The 17,019-nt window shown below is 29.9% G+C and overlaps 1 long non-coding RNA gene and 1 other non-coding gene across 2 annotated transcripts; one reads left to right on the forward strand and one right to left on the reverse strand.

Annotated features, from left to right (window-relative positions):
• Positions 1 to 10,572: 10,572 nt before the first annotated feature.
• Positions 10,573 to 10,679, forward strand: LOC148763493 (small nucleolar RNA R71). Its single transcript, XR_016025666.1, has one exon. It is a non-coding gene; the product is annotated as a small nucleolar RNA R71 (small nucleolar RNA).
• Positions 10,680 to 14,952: 4,273 nt separating this feature from the next.
• Positions 14,953 to 16,369, reverse strand: LOC18604268 (uncharacterized). The gene is made up of 2 exons (XR_001926879.2): positions 16,221 to 16,369; positions 14,953 to 15,331 (listed from the first exon to the last, which is right to left on the reverse strand). It is a non-coding gene; the product is annotated as an uncharacterized LOC18604268 (long non-coding RNA).
• Between the last annotated feature and the right edge of the window lie 650 nt (positions 16,370 to 17,019).

Consider the following 17,019-nt stretch of genomic DNA (forward strand, 5'->3'; position numbering starts at 1 on the left):
TACAAACAAGTACATTTGCTTTGGAGGAATGCCCTCATATTGCTTAGCGGGAGTCCTATTGATAGCTTGAGATTCTACTTTTGCATTTTATCTCCATAAAAAATATGATAGATGGATAATTTTTATAGCCCAAATCATAGTTATAAAATCTGGTCCTATCTTTCTGTCTTATGCTTACGTGAAACCATGCTTCTAAAAGATCAAGTGTACGAGGATGTTAGAGAATTACCAAGCATTAAAATTACAACAATTCCATGGTAAAGGGGATCTTCGTCAATGTGTTGCACACTTTGTGAAAACTGACAACAATTTTAATAACTATGAAGATTTTATGGTGAAGCAGTTCGTTTCCTTTCTATAAAGTAGCACCTTTGACCTTTGATTAATACATGAATCTTGAGCTTGGGACAATTGACAATTGGAAATAACTTGAGCATGAATTCCTCGATCATTTCTACAATACTCATCTTGTAGTTAGAATTGAACTCACAACTTTATGTTAATGGAAAGGTGAATTTGGAATTGATTATATCCACAGTTGGAGACATTTGAATCTTATCGCAAATTGCGATGATTCGAGTCATTTATTTTTTATATGTACACTCAGAAAACGAAGTGGGGATTGCATTAAATTCTTAAAAGGCATTAAGCTCAAGACTTTAGAAAAATTAACTACTCGAGCACATGAAAGGGAATTAAGTATTGCAGCAATTAGAAGTTAAAGGCCTTGTGCGGGAGCCAATGAAGAGAAAGGAAAAGCAAGACTTTCGTAAGGTGGTAAAAGCTTTGATTGATAAGGGTGAGACTTTAAACACTAAGCCCTTCAAAATGTCCACTAGTTCAAAGAAACTCAAAGAACATCCCTTTCTTGACTCCAATGTTGCAAACATGTTAGAAAAACTATTGAAGTTTAAGCCCATTCAATTGTCAAAAATGAAGCGACCCAAAGATGTTGATCGAGTAAACGACCTCAACTATTGCAAGCACCGTTTTTATTAGTTGTCCTGTAGAAAAATGGTTTCATTTTGAAAGATAAAACCATGGGACTTTATAAAGATGGAAATTTTGAGCTTGAAAAAGAAATTGTGTCATCAAATCTGATATTAATAACAAGTACCTAACGTGTTGAATACAATCATAAAATTTAGATCTTTCAACCCTACCATACTAACCCCAAATACAAAAGAGGTAATCGTTCTTTAAAAAAATTAAGGGTAATACTTGTGCCACATAATTAAGGATCAAAACGATGAAAGATGGATCTAATTATTCGTCGAAAAGTTGGAAAGAAGAATCTTCTCTCAATGGTAAGTACTTGCTTTTTAAAACAAATGGTAAGCACTTTTCCTTGGCAACGCCAAAATTTTTGTGCAAATAGTAGAATTGGCGGGCACTAACAGATAAAAGATGTAAAAAGTAAAAACTAATAAACAATAATGCATTAATTAATTGTTTTAAGCATTCTTTCCTCAATTTTTTTTTCCATCATGACAGGTGCAGTAAACGACGTCGTTTAGCCTTCTTTCAATTAAGAAAAAAGAAATTAATAGGTGACACGTGTCCACCCGTATTGCTATTTAGGAGGGGTTGCACAAACGCTCTATAGTACCTCCGGTAGACGAGAGTCAGACAATTTAGCATAGAGAAATGAATCATCGGGAAATGTAGGACTATGAAATATTAAATTATTTAGGCTAAGATATTAGATAAGTTTCAAAATGTAAATAAGTTCTATCTTATGATTTGTATTGCAAATATGTCACATTCATCACGTGACTTTAACTAAGAGCCTGTTTGGCCTAACTTTTTTTTAATTTAAAAGCTATTATTAAGCTCTTATGAAAAATAATAGTTTTTAAAATTAAGTTAAAACTGTTTGGTAAACTATTTAATAAAATAAATTATATAAGCTCTAATTTCGATTAAAATTATCATAAAGGATATTTATGCTATCTTTAATCACCTAATAAGTTATAACGTAATGCTTCTAGTTTGTATATAATTTCAGATGTTAAAATCGAATAAATTAATAAAAAAAAAATAATTTTTAAACTTGTATAGTAGCAATAGTATTAGATTTTTGTTGATCTAATAAGCAATCGAATCATAATGCTTCAATTCTCAAAAAAGAAGAGAAAAGAGAAAACGATATATTTAATATTAAAATCTTTTTTGGCGAAAAAGAGAAAAAATCTTTAAATAGTATTTGAATACAGTTTTGAATTTTAGATTTTTTTCTTTTAATCTTTGTAAGAACAAAAAAATTTTAGATTTTGATATTTTGTTGTTTGGTCTTTTGTTTTTTTGTTAGATTTTGTAAAGAGAGGTAGAAAAGAGAGAAATAATGATTTATGTTAAAAAATGGTAATTTGTAAAAGGAAAGAGATGAGAGAGAGATTAATTAAGAGAGGGGTATTTATTAAAAATTAATGTGTTTTTAAAAGAAAAGAAGAAAAAGCTCCTTACAGGAGCTTTTTTTTAAGCTCTTTTTTTAAAATTTTTGTTCTTAAAAAAAAAAGTTAATTTTTTTTAAGAGCTTATTAAAAAAACATGTTTGGCCTGGTTTTTACTTATAAGAGATAGATAAGTTGAAAAAAAGTTAAGCCAAACATGCACTAAATCTAAAAATTTTGGACAAAATTATCCATTAACATGACTTGAAGTTATGTGGATTTGAATTTTGTTAAATCATATTCATGTAGTAATTTTGTTTAGGCATTTATGACACAAACATTTTCATGTATACATATTAAAACATAATTATACATGTTTAATTAATCATAAGTTAATCGTATTTAAACATATTAATTATGTCATAATGTGTAACTTACGTAATAAAACATGTCGTATTCGTGTCAAAAATTTTGACACGATTAATTTATTGTGTCATATTTACATCAATTCATTTATTTGTTATACTTTCATCTTTACATGATACGATCACAATAGATAAGTGAATTGCCAACCTTAACTTTAACAAATGCTAAGCCCACGGATAGGGGCGACTTTGGGATGAAGCCCCCAAATTAAGGGTTTTAAATCCTAAATTTTCATAAATTTTATAATTTTATAATAATAATATAATTAATTATATTAAAAATATACAAAAATTAAGATAATTAATAAAATATGTATCTATTCTTTCTTCACATCCTTATTGATTCTCAACTATTTATCTCATTTTCTATTAAAAATATGTAAAAATTAAAATAATTAATAAAATGACATATTCTCTCACTTCTCTAAGTATATGCCTAATAAATCTTAATTTTTTTTGCACTTTGCAATTCTTACAATGCCATTAATTCTCAACTATTTCTACTCTTCATAATCAACTAAAAATAATATGTATTTAATTTTCTCCTATCACTATTTCTTTTATATATAAACTTAATTTGTTTTCAATTTATAATATCCACTTATGAATTTTCTTTCTTCATTTATTCTTTCTTCCTTTACTTCAATAAAACAAATGCCTCATTTGAATATTTAATTTTATACCTTTAAAGTTATTAAGCCAGTATGGCCCATGGATAACTAACATCTTCCACATATTTAGATTTTTATGTAACTTTTTCGACATGGCAAAATCAGTTGTGTTCACTTATATGTGTTTATTCCAATTAGTCAATTTTATAACATAAAAAACGTTAAGTAAGTTGCCACATATGCAATAACAGATCTAGAATTTTGTATGAAAAGTGGTTAAAAGGTAATTATATTATATATTTTAAGTTTTATATATAATAATAATAATAATAATAAATTAAACATTAAAGGGTGATAACCGCTACTTGTTACCACCTTAACTCCGTTGGTGCATGAATGCAAAAAATGTTAGTTAACCATGAATCTAATGACTTCTTAAAATCACGTGATGTCATGTGACATATTTTAGTTGCCATAAAGATTAATTTATGTATAACGGAAAGATAGAGGTTTCTCTAAAAAAAAAATAGATTAATGCTTATTGTATATGTCTTTCAAGATTCAAACAGAACCACTTAGCATGACCCAAACATGGCTCCTCCACTGTTGGGTCCAACATTTGCGAGATAAGATCCCTCTTTGTCTTCAAGTAAATGATCCTTATAATATAATTTGATCATATGAAACTATTATTTAATGTCAACAATTTTATCCCAACTATTTATCCTATCAAGTGTGGCAAAAATCTATTGCTTCATGTATTACAAAATCACCTATTCATCTCATCCTTGAATTTACCTAAAATCTTTTGCCAAATTAGATAAGAAAAAATGTTGGAAAAAGTGTTAGAGGCTTGGGCTGAGTGGCTTAGGCCTTGAACAAGTATATATTCATTAACTTAGTTTTTTTTTCTGTGACTATTTTTCAAACTAATAGCCAATAGAATTAACTTATCGTATTTATTGATTACTACGTAAGTAAAGCATTAAAGTTTTCTTTCTTGATTAAGCTAACTATATACATTTTTGTACAAGTTAAGCCTGGAAAAAGTAGAATTACATTGAAGGCAAAATTTATTTCAAAATTAATGCATTTTATAAATGTTTTTTCTTGTGCTTTGGGATTTATAAATGTTACCGGAATTATATTTATCTATATATTTTATTTTTATTTATTAACAAGATGATATTATGATCAATTACTCGTGTATAAAATTATATATTTATTAATGTATTAAATATAAAGTTAAAATAAATCACATTGGACTAAGGAAGCTAATATATTCAAATTAAACAAAACCATGTATCAATTTCTTTCTACAACTTCACTTTCTCATTTTTTTGTGCTCTATATATCAAACTTTCAGAATACACCATATGAGGAAAATAATGTTTTTTTATTCTACTAAAGTAGCTACTTGGTAAATTTTTTAACACTTTTGTACTAATTTTAAAACATATCTTTTCATTTAGATAAGTAGTATGGTAAAATTAAAAAATGAGAACCCGTAAATTAGTGTCAAAAGGTCTTGAATGGACTAAATCCATATTTTCAATCTAAAAAACATATATGTTAGAAGAAAACTTTTATGCATAAACGTAAGACTTTTCTCATCTCTCGTTGATATAGAATGTCAGTTAAAATTTCACTATGCAAGTATATGTATTGAATAAATAGTATATTAGCAAGCAGAGTATCAATTCCACAGAGAATTGATCTAAAATTTTACTAAGTATTAAAATTAAAACAAATTAATCTTATCCAAACACCCAAAATTAATTGATTAAATAAAACTAATTAACTAAAATTTAAACCAACAAGAAAATCAAAATAATAACTTGAGTAAATATCAAATCAAACAAGCCTAGGATTACAATATCCTTCACACTTCATCTAAATCTTACCTCTCTTCCTTAACTTATTTCAATGGGTTGAATTGCTAACCTAGAGTCCTAAATTATTTATAAAGGTCTCCCGACTCATCTTATAAAAATATCTATTTTAACCAAAACACTATATCCCTATGTGAATTGAAGTTAAAATAGACTCATTAAGTTCAAGCTCTAATATGGCTACATATGGCTTATAGGTATATCCATATCCTATACGCAAATCAATTAATATGATCATACACTATCCCCATTTTAATCTACACTAAACTCCCTTTTTCAAGTTTGTTAGGTTTCTAAATCAATTTAATTGGTGGCCAAGCAATTAAAAGCATTAAGAACAAATTAGAATAAACAATTCAAACCCCATTAAAGATAAATAAGAAAGAGATTAAAAATTTAAATTACATGTGAGTTTAATTGCAATCTTAGAAAAAGAAAATTAACTACTCATGATTGCAAAAACAAATAAAATTGTATATAATTCAACCACTGAGAGTAACAAGAAAAATAAAAGCTAAGGAAGAAAACAAAACAAATATTTGCCGCCTTGATCTCCGAGTTTTAGCCTCAACTTCTAGCTTCTTGAATCTCTCAAAAGTTGTCTACCCTAATATTCTTCAAAATATCCTATTTATACTAATAAATTTAACCTATACTTTCCTAAGTTGACCTATGGTTTAATTGGACTTAAAAGTGTAATGAGAGGCCCAAAAAAATCAATTGTCAGTCTTTACAAATTTTTATTCTCCACATAGTACATCTACCCATTTTTCGACGCAATTTTCTCTATCTTCAATGCAAAACTAGTAAAGTGATCTTATGAAAATTGTTGTTCTGTCTTTTAGCTTTCCCATGGTTCAAGAACTGAATCATTTGGCACTCTGTAACGCGAGTTATGGCCAAAAAACTAAAGCATATGCAAGCAAACTTTTGGGTCTTTCAACACCTCACTTTTCAAAATTAAGCTCAATTTCTTTTAGCTTTTACGAAAAATATAAAAACTAATAAATAACAATCAAATTAAAAAAATAACATAAAATTAAAATAACTCACTTAAAAATAAACTAATTATAAAAACAACTAGAAATAAGTAACTTATAATTGAAAATTTAGGACTTAGCTAATATTTCATAACAAAATTGGACTAAAATAATTCTATGAAATAGAATTATCAGAAGCCCAAACTTAAGATTTTGCTAGTCTTCGAGCAAAAGAAAATCTCAAAAAGAAAACTAAACATTAAAAATCCTTGAACGAGAGATAAAAGTACCAAATCATGATTTTCTAATTTTTCCTCATAAATTAACTCAAATTCCAACTTAAGGTAACATACAGCTAATCCTTAAATTCATGCATCAATTCAAGTGAAAACTTATTTTTTGAATGGACTTCCCATGTGTGTGTGAATGCTCTCTTACAAAGAATATCATACAATTCGAATTAGTTTATGCCAAATCTAAACATTGATTAGTACTAGGATCCCATAAGTTTGCTTTTTATCTCTCTCTCCACTAATGCAGATTAACACTTATTCAATGATCAATAGGTCTTTATCAAGCTTGTAATGTAAGGGTAGAGTCAAGGTATGATAAAGGATATGTTTACACTCAAATTCACCCTAAGCATTTAATCAATCTAGAATATATAAAATGCCTAAATTTTTTTTTATAGCACCCCTAAACTTGAAGTAAGCTTTCCTTTGTACCACACATTTTAATTCTTTTTTTTTTTCAACCCCCAAACTTATTTTTGACAATTATAAACAAAGGGTAATTTTGCTAACAACCATCATTTTTTTTTCACCTTTCTCCCTCAATTTATTCTTAGGCTCAAATCATTTTTTAGAAAGATTAAAATACTTAGAAGGTGAAAAGTTCTAATTGCTAGATTTAAATAAACAAGTCAAGGCTAACATAGTTGTGTAATTACAAAGAAAAGGTAAATTAGGCTCAAAAAGGGTGACTAAGGATAAGTATAATAAGGTAAGTTCAAAAAGGCTCAAAATATCCAAAGATGGCCTAAATCACTTCCTATCCTAAGTATTATCTAAGATTTCACCTCGAGAGAGAATCAAACAAATTCTAAAATTCTTGACTTCACTAAACTTTTTCATCAACATAAACTTTATCTAAATCACATAAAAATTCTAAGTAAAAGAGTATAGTGCTCAAATTATTGGAAGTCACATTCTAAAATAAAGCTAACACAAGAATATCACATAAAATTAAATCATAACTATATGCTTCCCAAAAGCTAAGAATCAAAAGATAATTAAAATATCATCCTAGGATTGGGACAATCATGAATGAGGTACAACTATCTCAATTTTTTTTTTTTAGAACATAGATAAAACATGCAAAATATAAATAAACATGCAAGACATATCTTAAAATAAAGCTAAATAAATAGAATAAAAAAATAAGCTACAAAATTCTAAACCACTCCCCCAAACTTGGAACAAAAATTGTCCTCAATGTTATAAAAGAAATTTAAAGGAAAAAGACAAGATACTCCCCTAACTCTGAAACTGCAGTCTACAAGTCCTCCTCATCTTCACCACCAAAATCGTCCTCAAAGTCTGAATCCATAGGCAACAAAGAAAAAGTAGTCATATCCATCTCGATGTGTTCGGCACAGTCTCTCAAGCAACTGGAGAATGTGGGAATAAGAAGAATAGAAAAAAAAATATTTAAAACCAAAAAGGTGGGCCTTACCAACATCGCGATGCTCAACCTTCAGCGCCGCGACGCTGAAACCCAAAGCATAATGCTTCAAGTGTCAAGAGATAAGCATCGCGACCTTCAGAAGTGAGCATCGTGGCGTTGGTAAGGCCCACCTTTTTGGTTCTAAATATATTTTTTTTATTCTTCTTCTTCCCACATTCTCCAACTGCCTGAGAGACTATGTCGAACACATTGGGATGGATATGACTACTTTTCCTTTGTTGCCTACAGATTCAGACTCTGAAGATGATTTTGGTGGTGACGATGAGGAGGACTTGTAGACTGCAACTTCAAAGTTAGGGAAGTATTCTTGTCATTTTTCTTTACTTTTCTTTTATAACATTGAGGACAATGTTTGTTCTAAGTTTGAGGGAGTGGTTTAGCATTTTGTAGCTTTTTTTCTATCTTTTTTTTATGTGATTTTTTTTATTTTTTTTTAAACCAATTACCTGCAAAAAGGAAACATAAAAAGAATTAGATCACAAGAAATAAATTGTTACTAACAAATCTTAAATAAAAGATAAAAATAAGTAAGATTAAGGAGCTTGGGTTACCTCCCAAGAAGCTCTCATTCATAATCACTAGCTTGACTATAGCACCCCCTTTTTCAATTCTTCATCCTCAAAATATAGTCTGAGGCTCAGCCCATTCACCATGAATGTGCCCATATCATTACTATCAATCTCAATTATTCCACAAGGATAAGCCTTTATTACTTTGAAAGGACCCCGCCATTTTTCTTTGCGTTTCCATGGAAAAAGCTTGAAGTATGATCGAAAAAGCATCATTACTTTTTGTCCAATCTCAAAAAGACAATTAAATGGTGGTAGAGGATGCTCCCTTAGTGACTGCTTGGGTTTCACAGGCAAAGGTGGTGGTTTAAACTCAAAGATTGGTGCTTGCTCAATTGTAAGTGGAGAAATAGGTTCACCTTTGCCTTCATCAATTAACTCTACTCTATAGCAATAATTTGTAGAGCTAGGATGTCTATTTGCATTGAAAATATTAAACTTAATTACCTCTTCTTCAACTTTAAAAGTTATCTTGCCTTCCCTCACATTAGTGATTGCACCTGCTGTAGCCAAGAATGGTCGTCCCAAGATTAAAGGAATTTACAGATCCTCTTTCATCTCAAGCACAATGAAGTCCACCAGAATGTAGAGATGCCCAACTTTAACCAATACATCCTCAATAATCCAAATAGAGTACTTGATTGTTCTATCTGCTAATTTGCAAACAAACTGTGGTAGGTTGTATCTCATTAAGTCCAAGTTTCTTAGCAATTGACAAAGGCATGATTGAAACACTTGACCCAAATCACATAAAGCTTTAGTAAATTTGAATCTACCAATAATACAAGGGATGAAAAAACTCCCTAGATCCTTAAGTATTAGTGGAAGCTTGTTTTGAATTATTATGCCACACTCCTCAGTAAGTGCCATTGTTTCAAAATCTTCCAATTTCCTCTTCTTGGTTAAGATGTCTTTCAAGAATTTAACATAACTTAGCATGTTTTCTAAAGCTTCAGCAAAAGGGATATTTATGTGGAGCTTCTTGAAGACATTGAGAAATTTCTCAAACTGTTTATTAAGCTTTTGCTTTTTCAACCTTTGTGGGAATAGTAGTGGAGGATAATTTGCTTGAGAATTCCCTTATTTTTGGCTTGCCCATTATCTGTCTTTTCCACTTCAACTTCTTTCTTAACAATTGCCTTGTCATCATCTATATGCTCCTTTGAAGATTCAATTGATTTTTCATTCACCCCTTTAACTTCTTTTCCACTCCTAAGGGTAACTGCATTACAATGTTCCTTGCCTTTGGGATTGACTTGTGTATCACTTGGTAAGGCACATTGAGGTCTATTGTTGATGGAATTTGCAAGCTGTCCCACTTGGGTCTTAAGATTTCTCAAGGATGCACTATAGCTTTGAATTATGGCATCATTCTTTGATATATATTGCAAGAGAAATTCTTCCGTTTGGGACTTTTTTTCAGGAATTGGTGGTTTAGCTTGTTGTTGAAAATCAGGAGGCATGTTTGGGTTTGGATTGGAAGGCCCTGCATTGTTATTCCATGAAAAGTTGGGGTGGTTTCTCCAACCAGAATTGTATGTATTAGAATATGGGTTATTCTGCTGCCTATTGAAGTTCCCCACAAAATGGACTGATGCAAAATTGTATGAACATTGATCACTTGAATGACTATTTCCACACATCTTACAGATTGTAAATGAATTTTGAACTGTATGAACTCCCAGTGTGTCAAACTTTTTAAAAAGTGCAACCACTTCTGCAGCTACTTGAGCAGTTAAGGTACCAAGTGCATCAATTTCATAAGCTCCAACAACTTTTCTTGGACCTAACCTTTCTGAAGGCCATTGATAATTTTTTAAGGCAATCTCTTCCAACAAATTATAAACATCCGCAGCATTCTTACTTATTAATGCCCCACCAGCAGCAACATCTATTGTGGTTTTTATTGACCCAATCAGCTCATTGTAGAATGTCTGAACTTGCAACCAATCAAGAATCCCATGATGTGGACATCTTCTCAATAGTTCTTTAAACCTCTCCTAAGCTTCATACAAGGACTGACCATTAAATTGTGTGAATGAGGTGATATCATTCCTCATATTTGTAGTATTTGCAGGCGAGAAGAACTTTGTGAGAAAATTTTGAGTCAAGTCCTCCCATGTAGTGATAAACCCATTGGGTAGTGAATTAAGCCAGCTTTTTGCTTTATCCCTCAAAGAAAACGGAAACAATCTCAATCTAATAGCATCATCAGTTACTCCATTTTATTTAAAGGAAATCTCTAGGAAATTTACCAAATGAGAATTAGGATCATCACTGGGTAACCCACCAAACTGGACTGAAGACTAAATCATCTGAATGTATGCTAGTTTAATTTCAAAATTATTTGCATTGGTGGAAGGTCTCTTAATGCTTTGGTGCAAACCTTGCAAAAGAGGAACAACATAATTCTGTAGTGCTCTATTTGCTTCGAGAACCAGGTTAATAGCATTATTGCCATTGTTATTGTTATCCTCAGCCATTGTCTGATTTAAATCTGCAACGTGCAAATTCTCCCTTCAACGTCTTCTGAAAGTTTTTTCTATCTCAAGATCAAAACAAACAAAATTCAAGTTGTTTCTTCTTTGCATATAATGACCAAAGATATCCACAAGCAAACAAAATCTAATATTAAACAAGAAAAATAACATTTGAAGTAAGACTAAATTGTTTGGTATTAGTATTAATAAAATTTCTAGAAATAATTTCCCAGCAACGATGCCAAAAACTTGTTAGTTAAAATTCTACTGTGCAAGTATACGTATCGAATAGACAGTATCTTAGCAAGCAGATTATCGATCTCACAGAGAATTGATCTAAAATTTTACTAAGTACTAAAATTAGAACAAATTAATCTTATCCAAATACTTAAAATTAATTGATTAACTAAAACTAATTAACCAAAATTTAAACCAACAAGAAAAATCAAAATAATAACTCGAGTAAATATCAAATCAAACAAGTTTAGGATTATAATATCCCCACATTTCATCTAAATCTTACCTCCATTCCTTAACTTATTTCAATGGGTTGAATTTCTAACCTAGAGTCCTAAATTATTTATAAGGGTCTCCTGACTCATCTTATAAAAATATTTATTTTAACCAAAACATTATATCGTTATATGAATTGAAATTAAAACAGACTCATTAAGTTCAGGCTCTAATCTGGCTACATATGACCTATTGGTATATCCCTATCGTATACACAAATCAATTAAGATGATCATATGCTATCATAATCTTAGTCTACACTAAACTCCTTTTCCCAAGTTTGTTTATGTTCCTAAATCAATTTAATTGGTGGCTAAGCAATTAAAAGTATTAAAAACAAATTGGAATAAACAATTCAAACCCCATTAAAGATAAATAATTCACCACCAAAATCGTCCTCAGAGTTTGAATATGTAGGCAACAAAGGAAAAGTAGTCATATCCATCCCGATGTGTTCAGCATAGTCTATCAAGCAGCTGGAGAATGTGGGAAGAAGAAAAATAGAAAAAATATATTTACAACCAAAAAGGTGGGCCTTACCAGCGCCGTGGCACTCATATCTTGACACTTGAAGCATTACGCTTAGGGTTTCATCGTCGCGGCTTAGTTTGGCTACATATGGCCTATAGGTATATCTCTATCATATACGTAAATCAATTAATATGATCATATGTTATCCTAATCTTAGTCTGCACTAAACTCCCTTTCTCAAGTTTGTTTAGGTTCCTAAATCAATTTAATTGGTGGCTAAGCAATTAAAAGCATTAAGAACAAATTGGAATAAACAATTCAAATCCCATTAAAGATAAATAAGAAAGAGATTAAAAATTTAAATTACATGTGAGTTCAATTGCAATCCTAGAAAAAGAAAATTAGTTACTCATGATTGCAAAAACAAATAACATTGTATATAATTCAACCATTGAGAGTAACAAGAAAAATAAAAGCCAAGGGAGAAAACAAAACAAATATTTGTCGCATTGATCTTCAAGTTTCAACCTCAACTTCTAACTTCTTGAATCTCTCAAAAGTTGTCACCCTAATGTTTTTCAAAATATCCTATTTATACTAATAAACTTAACCTATACTTCCCTAAGTTAACCTTTAGTTTAATTGGGCTTAAAAGTGTAATGAGAGGCCCAAAAAATCAATTGTCAGTCTTTACAAATTTCCATTCCCTACACACTACATCTAGTCATTTTCTGACACAATTTTCTCTATCTTCAATGTAGAATTGGGTAAAGTGATCCTCATAAAAGTTATAGCTCTATCTCTTAGCTTTCCAATGGTCCAAGAATCACATCATTTGGGGTTCTGTAACTCGAGTTATGGCAAAAAAATTGAAGTATATATGAGCAAACTTTCGAGTCTTTCAACATCTCACTTTTCAAAATTAAACTCAATTTCCTTTAGCTGCTACAAAAAATATAAAAACTAATAAATAACAATCAAATTAAAAGAGATAACATAAAATTAAAATAACTCACTTAAAAATAAATTAATTATAAAAACAACTAGAAATAAGTAAATTATAATTGAAAATTTGAGACTTAGTTAATATTTCAAAACAAAATTAAACTAAAATAATTTTATAAAATAAAATTATCAATAGAATCAATAACATTTTATAGACTTTTTTCTTGATCTGGATCTATATCGATCCTGATATCTCTTATGAAATCCCATATTAATGAAAAGTTAAATCAGGGCTAGCTTTAGGGTAAATGTTACCAAAGTAAGGGTTTTAGGTTCTAAATTTTTATAGGTTTTATAATTTTATAATAATAATACAATTAATTATATTAAAAATATATAAAAATTAAGATAATTAATAAAATTTTTACATATTGTCTCATACTTAGTAAATATCTATTTTCTCTCACTTTCACATTCCTATTAATTTTCAATTATTTATCTCATTTTTCATTAAAAATATGTAATGATTAATAAAATGACATATTTTCTCATTTTTCTAATTATGTACCTAATAAATCTTTTTTTTTATTATTTTTCAATTCTCACAATGTTATTAATTCTCAACTATTTTTTTTATTCTCAATCAACTAACAATAATATGTATTTAATAATCTTCAACCATTATTTTATATATATAACTATTTTTTTTCAATTTTATAATATCCACTTGTGAATTTTCTTTTTTGCTCTTTCTTCCCTAACTTCAATAAAAAAGATCTCGTTTGAATATTTAGCTTTAGGTCTTTGAGATTTCTGAGTTGATATTAAGTTAAATCTATTTTGATATCACTTATCACGAATCTATATTTTTAGTAAAAAAATTACATACTCGTTTATTTATAAACTAGACTCCTAATTAGTAGTGCTATCTACCATTACTATCTTTAAAAAGTTAAATTATGAAATTAATCCTTTCTAAAATGAGCAATAACTTTTCCTATTATTCGCTAGTTACCTATTTATTACATTTTCTCTACTTTAATTCATAATTGTTAAATCGAGATAACTATCGTATATCGAAATCTTAGTTTTTAGTATCAAGTATCATATAGTAAAATATCATAAAAATTTTAAAATTAATTATAAATAACATTTATACATATAAAATAAAAAATTTAAAAATATTTTATTTTTAACAAAATTGAAAATTATAAGATATAAATTGAAATTGTGAATTTTTTTTAATTTAAACTCTTACAATATTTTTTAATAAAATATACATTTTTATATTAATTTATTAATTAAAAATTAAAAAATATTTATCAAGTTAAAATAAAAAATTTTTTTTGATCTTTTTAATATTTTTTAAAATCTAAAAATTGAATCTTATAAAATATAATCTTTCATATTTCAACTAAAATATTAAAAAAATTAAAACTTTAATAATTTATTAAAATTAAACTTATAAAAAAATTATATAATTCACTCTCAAAGACAATATAATTATAAATACATATCTTTTTTTACTAATTATGCATAGTATACGAATAATACCTATGCTTTAATTGAATCGGTCAATAAGATGCAACATTAAACTTTTTTTATAGAAAAAGCGTACATTACAGTAAATAGAATATTTTGATTTACCGCAAAACAAGTGTATCATGACGTTTTCCTTTCATAAATTGTTAGTTACGCTACTTATAGAAGCAAATTAAATTGTAAAATTTATTCCCATATTAATGCAATTCATCAATGTGGCCTTCAATGCCAGAGAAAATATCTGATGTAATAATAACACAATCCCAAGTCAATGACCTGCCTAAACCAAACTCAAACATTAATTTCCACCCTTTGGTTGCCAAGAATAAAACTATTTATATTCCTTTTTTATATTGAGGAAAAAAGTAAACATAGAAAACCAACATTTACCAGAAGATCAATTTCCTTTCAGCCTGAGAAGAAGTTGGATTACCATATAGTTTTCCCGTTAAGCATACCAGTACAACTTCACAGACATGAGAGCTACTCAGCAGGGCAGAAAGTACTAGCTAGATAAAGCTTCTCATGCCATTTTTTTATCAATAAAGTACAATAGGCAAAACCCTCTCTCTCTCTTGAATGTGTGGTTTGAATTTTGAAACCACAGCAGCATAATCTAACCACAAGATTTTCTGACAGTCTAATTTTGGCTAGAAGTAGAAAGGCTTCATCCAGCAAAATCCGCAACCCCAGCAAGTAGTGGTTCAAATCTTAGAGACCCTAGTCTCAAGCAAAGGCATATTGACTTCTTACGACAGCCGGACCTGGAAAGGGAAACCAACAGAACAAACAAGAATCGTGAAATCAAATACATAATAATGATAATATGCAATACTCACGACAAAACCTTGATGGGTTGAAAGATAAATCATCCTAGTTACCTACTAAAACAGACATCAGTCAAAAGACAAGGCAACAGAAACATAAAAAAATTATATATTTCGGCTAAATGAGTGGAGGAAGAGGAGAGAGGTGTAGAGCTCCCTTCAATCCAAACAAGGATCTGACTAAGGTAATGCAGCTCCTGAGATATGCAAGCCGCAAGCCTATCCCGGAAAACCTCTCAAAGAAGGGATAGGGCTGTGGGATCCATAGCTCAGCAGCTCAATATACCCTGCAAGAACCTCTATTGGACTTCAAGGAGCTCCACTCCGAACACAACGAACCCCATAATACAACTCTGGTCCTTAACTTTCACCCTCTTTTACATCTATATGGCATAAATCTAAAAACTGGGTGGGTCAACCCTTTTTCTTCTTTGATCCATCGGGTCTAGTGTGACTAAAACTTGAGAACTTTGCTCAAACCCTTTCTCTAGCTAACCCTAGAGAAATAACCAGAAGAGGAAATGAAGAATGAAAGAAAATTATACACTGAAGCATCCCTAAAACAAAGCCAATATATACAACTTTCTTTTCACCATAAACTGAAAAAGGAAAAGTAGAGAACCTATTTGACTAACTAGCAGATCGAAACAATCTTCACTTAAGATGAGAAGACTGAATCTCTCAACCCTACTAGAGAAAAAGCCAAAAACAAAAATGGAAAAAGCTCATCGCAGAAGCACATCCATGAATTCAAAAGAAATAAAAAAAAAATCACAGATCCAAAACCCTTTCAAGCAAAGCCCTAACCACATACTCTCAAACGTACCAGCAACTACACCCCTCCCTTAACCCTACTTCACCTACAGGAAGTGTCCAGTAAACCCTAAAATCCAAGTCTTCAACCGTTGCAGACACCCGTAGGAGAAAGGAAAACCCCGAATTTACGACCCTTCACCTACCGAGGGCACCTTCAGTAATACAAACAAGGTAATAAGAAGGGTTATATAGAGCTTAGGGTTTGATAAAATAAATAATGGGGGGTCGGCAATGAGCTGTATAGCTGTTTCTTCTTACCCCTCGTTATGCACAAAAAGAAAAAAATAAAAATAAAATAAATAAAATAAAGACGCTGTTTCTTTCCTCTATCACGAAAGAGTCTCGGGAACCGGCTCATTAGATTCCCTGTTTTGATAATCATATTATCACATGCCTTTGGCGAAAGGTGCACCCCCACCCACGATATTTACAAGCCCCATCGTCTCGTTATTGTCAGTTTGATTTGACAAGTTAACACTGTTTCTCATTTCTGGTACATAGAATTTCCTCTTCATTTGTGAAGTATGACATTATAGAACCAGGAATAAGGCATTGTTGCTATGACTTGACGTTTTCACCGAGTCGAAATGTCCAACTTCGAAAGCTTTGTCCTTCATTTTGTTATCAAATTCAATAACTTTGAATCGAATGTGCTTTTCGTGTTGAATTTTGTGGGGGCTTGATGATATTTTCAAGTTTGGTGTTTTACTCTAATCCAGTACTTGATGCATTTTTTTTAGATTTAATTTGACTATCTCATAAGTGTTTGAATTTTGTTTAAGACTAATTATGACTCATATACATTTAAT

This window comes from Theobroma cacao, chromosome 3, assembly GCF_053813885.1.
Source record: "Theobroma cacao isolate CCN51 chromosome 3, ASM5381388v1, whole genome shotgun sequence".
Lineage (NCBI taxonomy): Eukaryota > Viridiplantae > Streptophyta > Magnoliopsida > Malvales > Malvaceae > Theobroma > Theobroma cacao.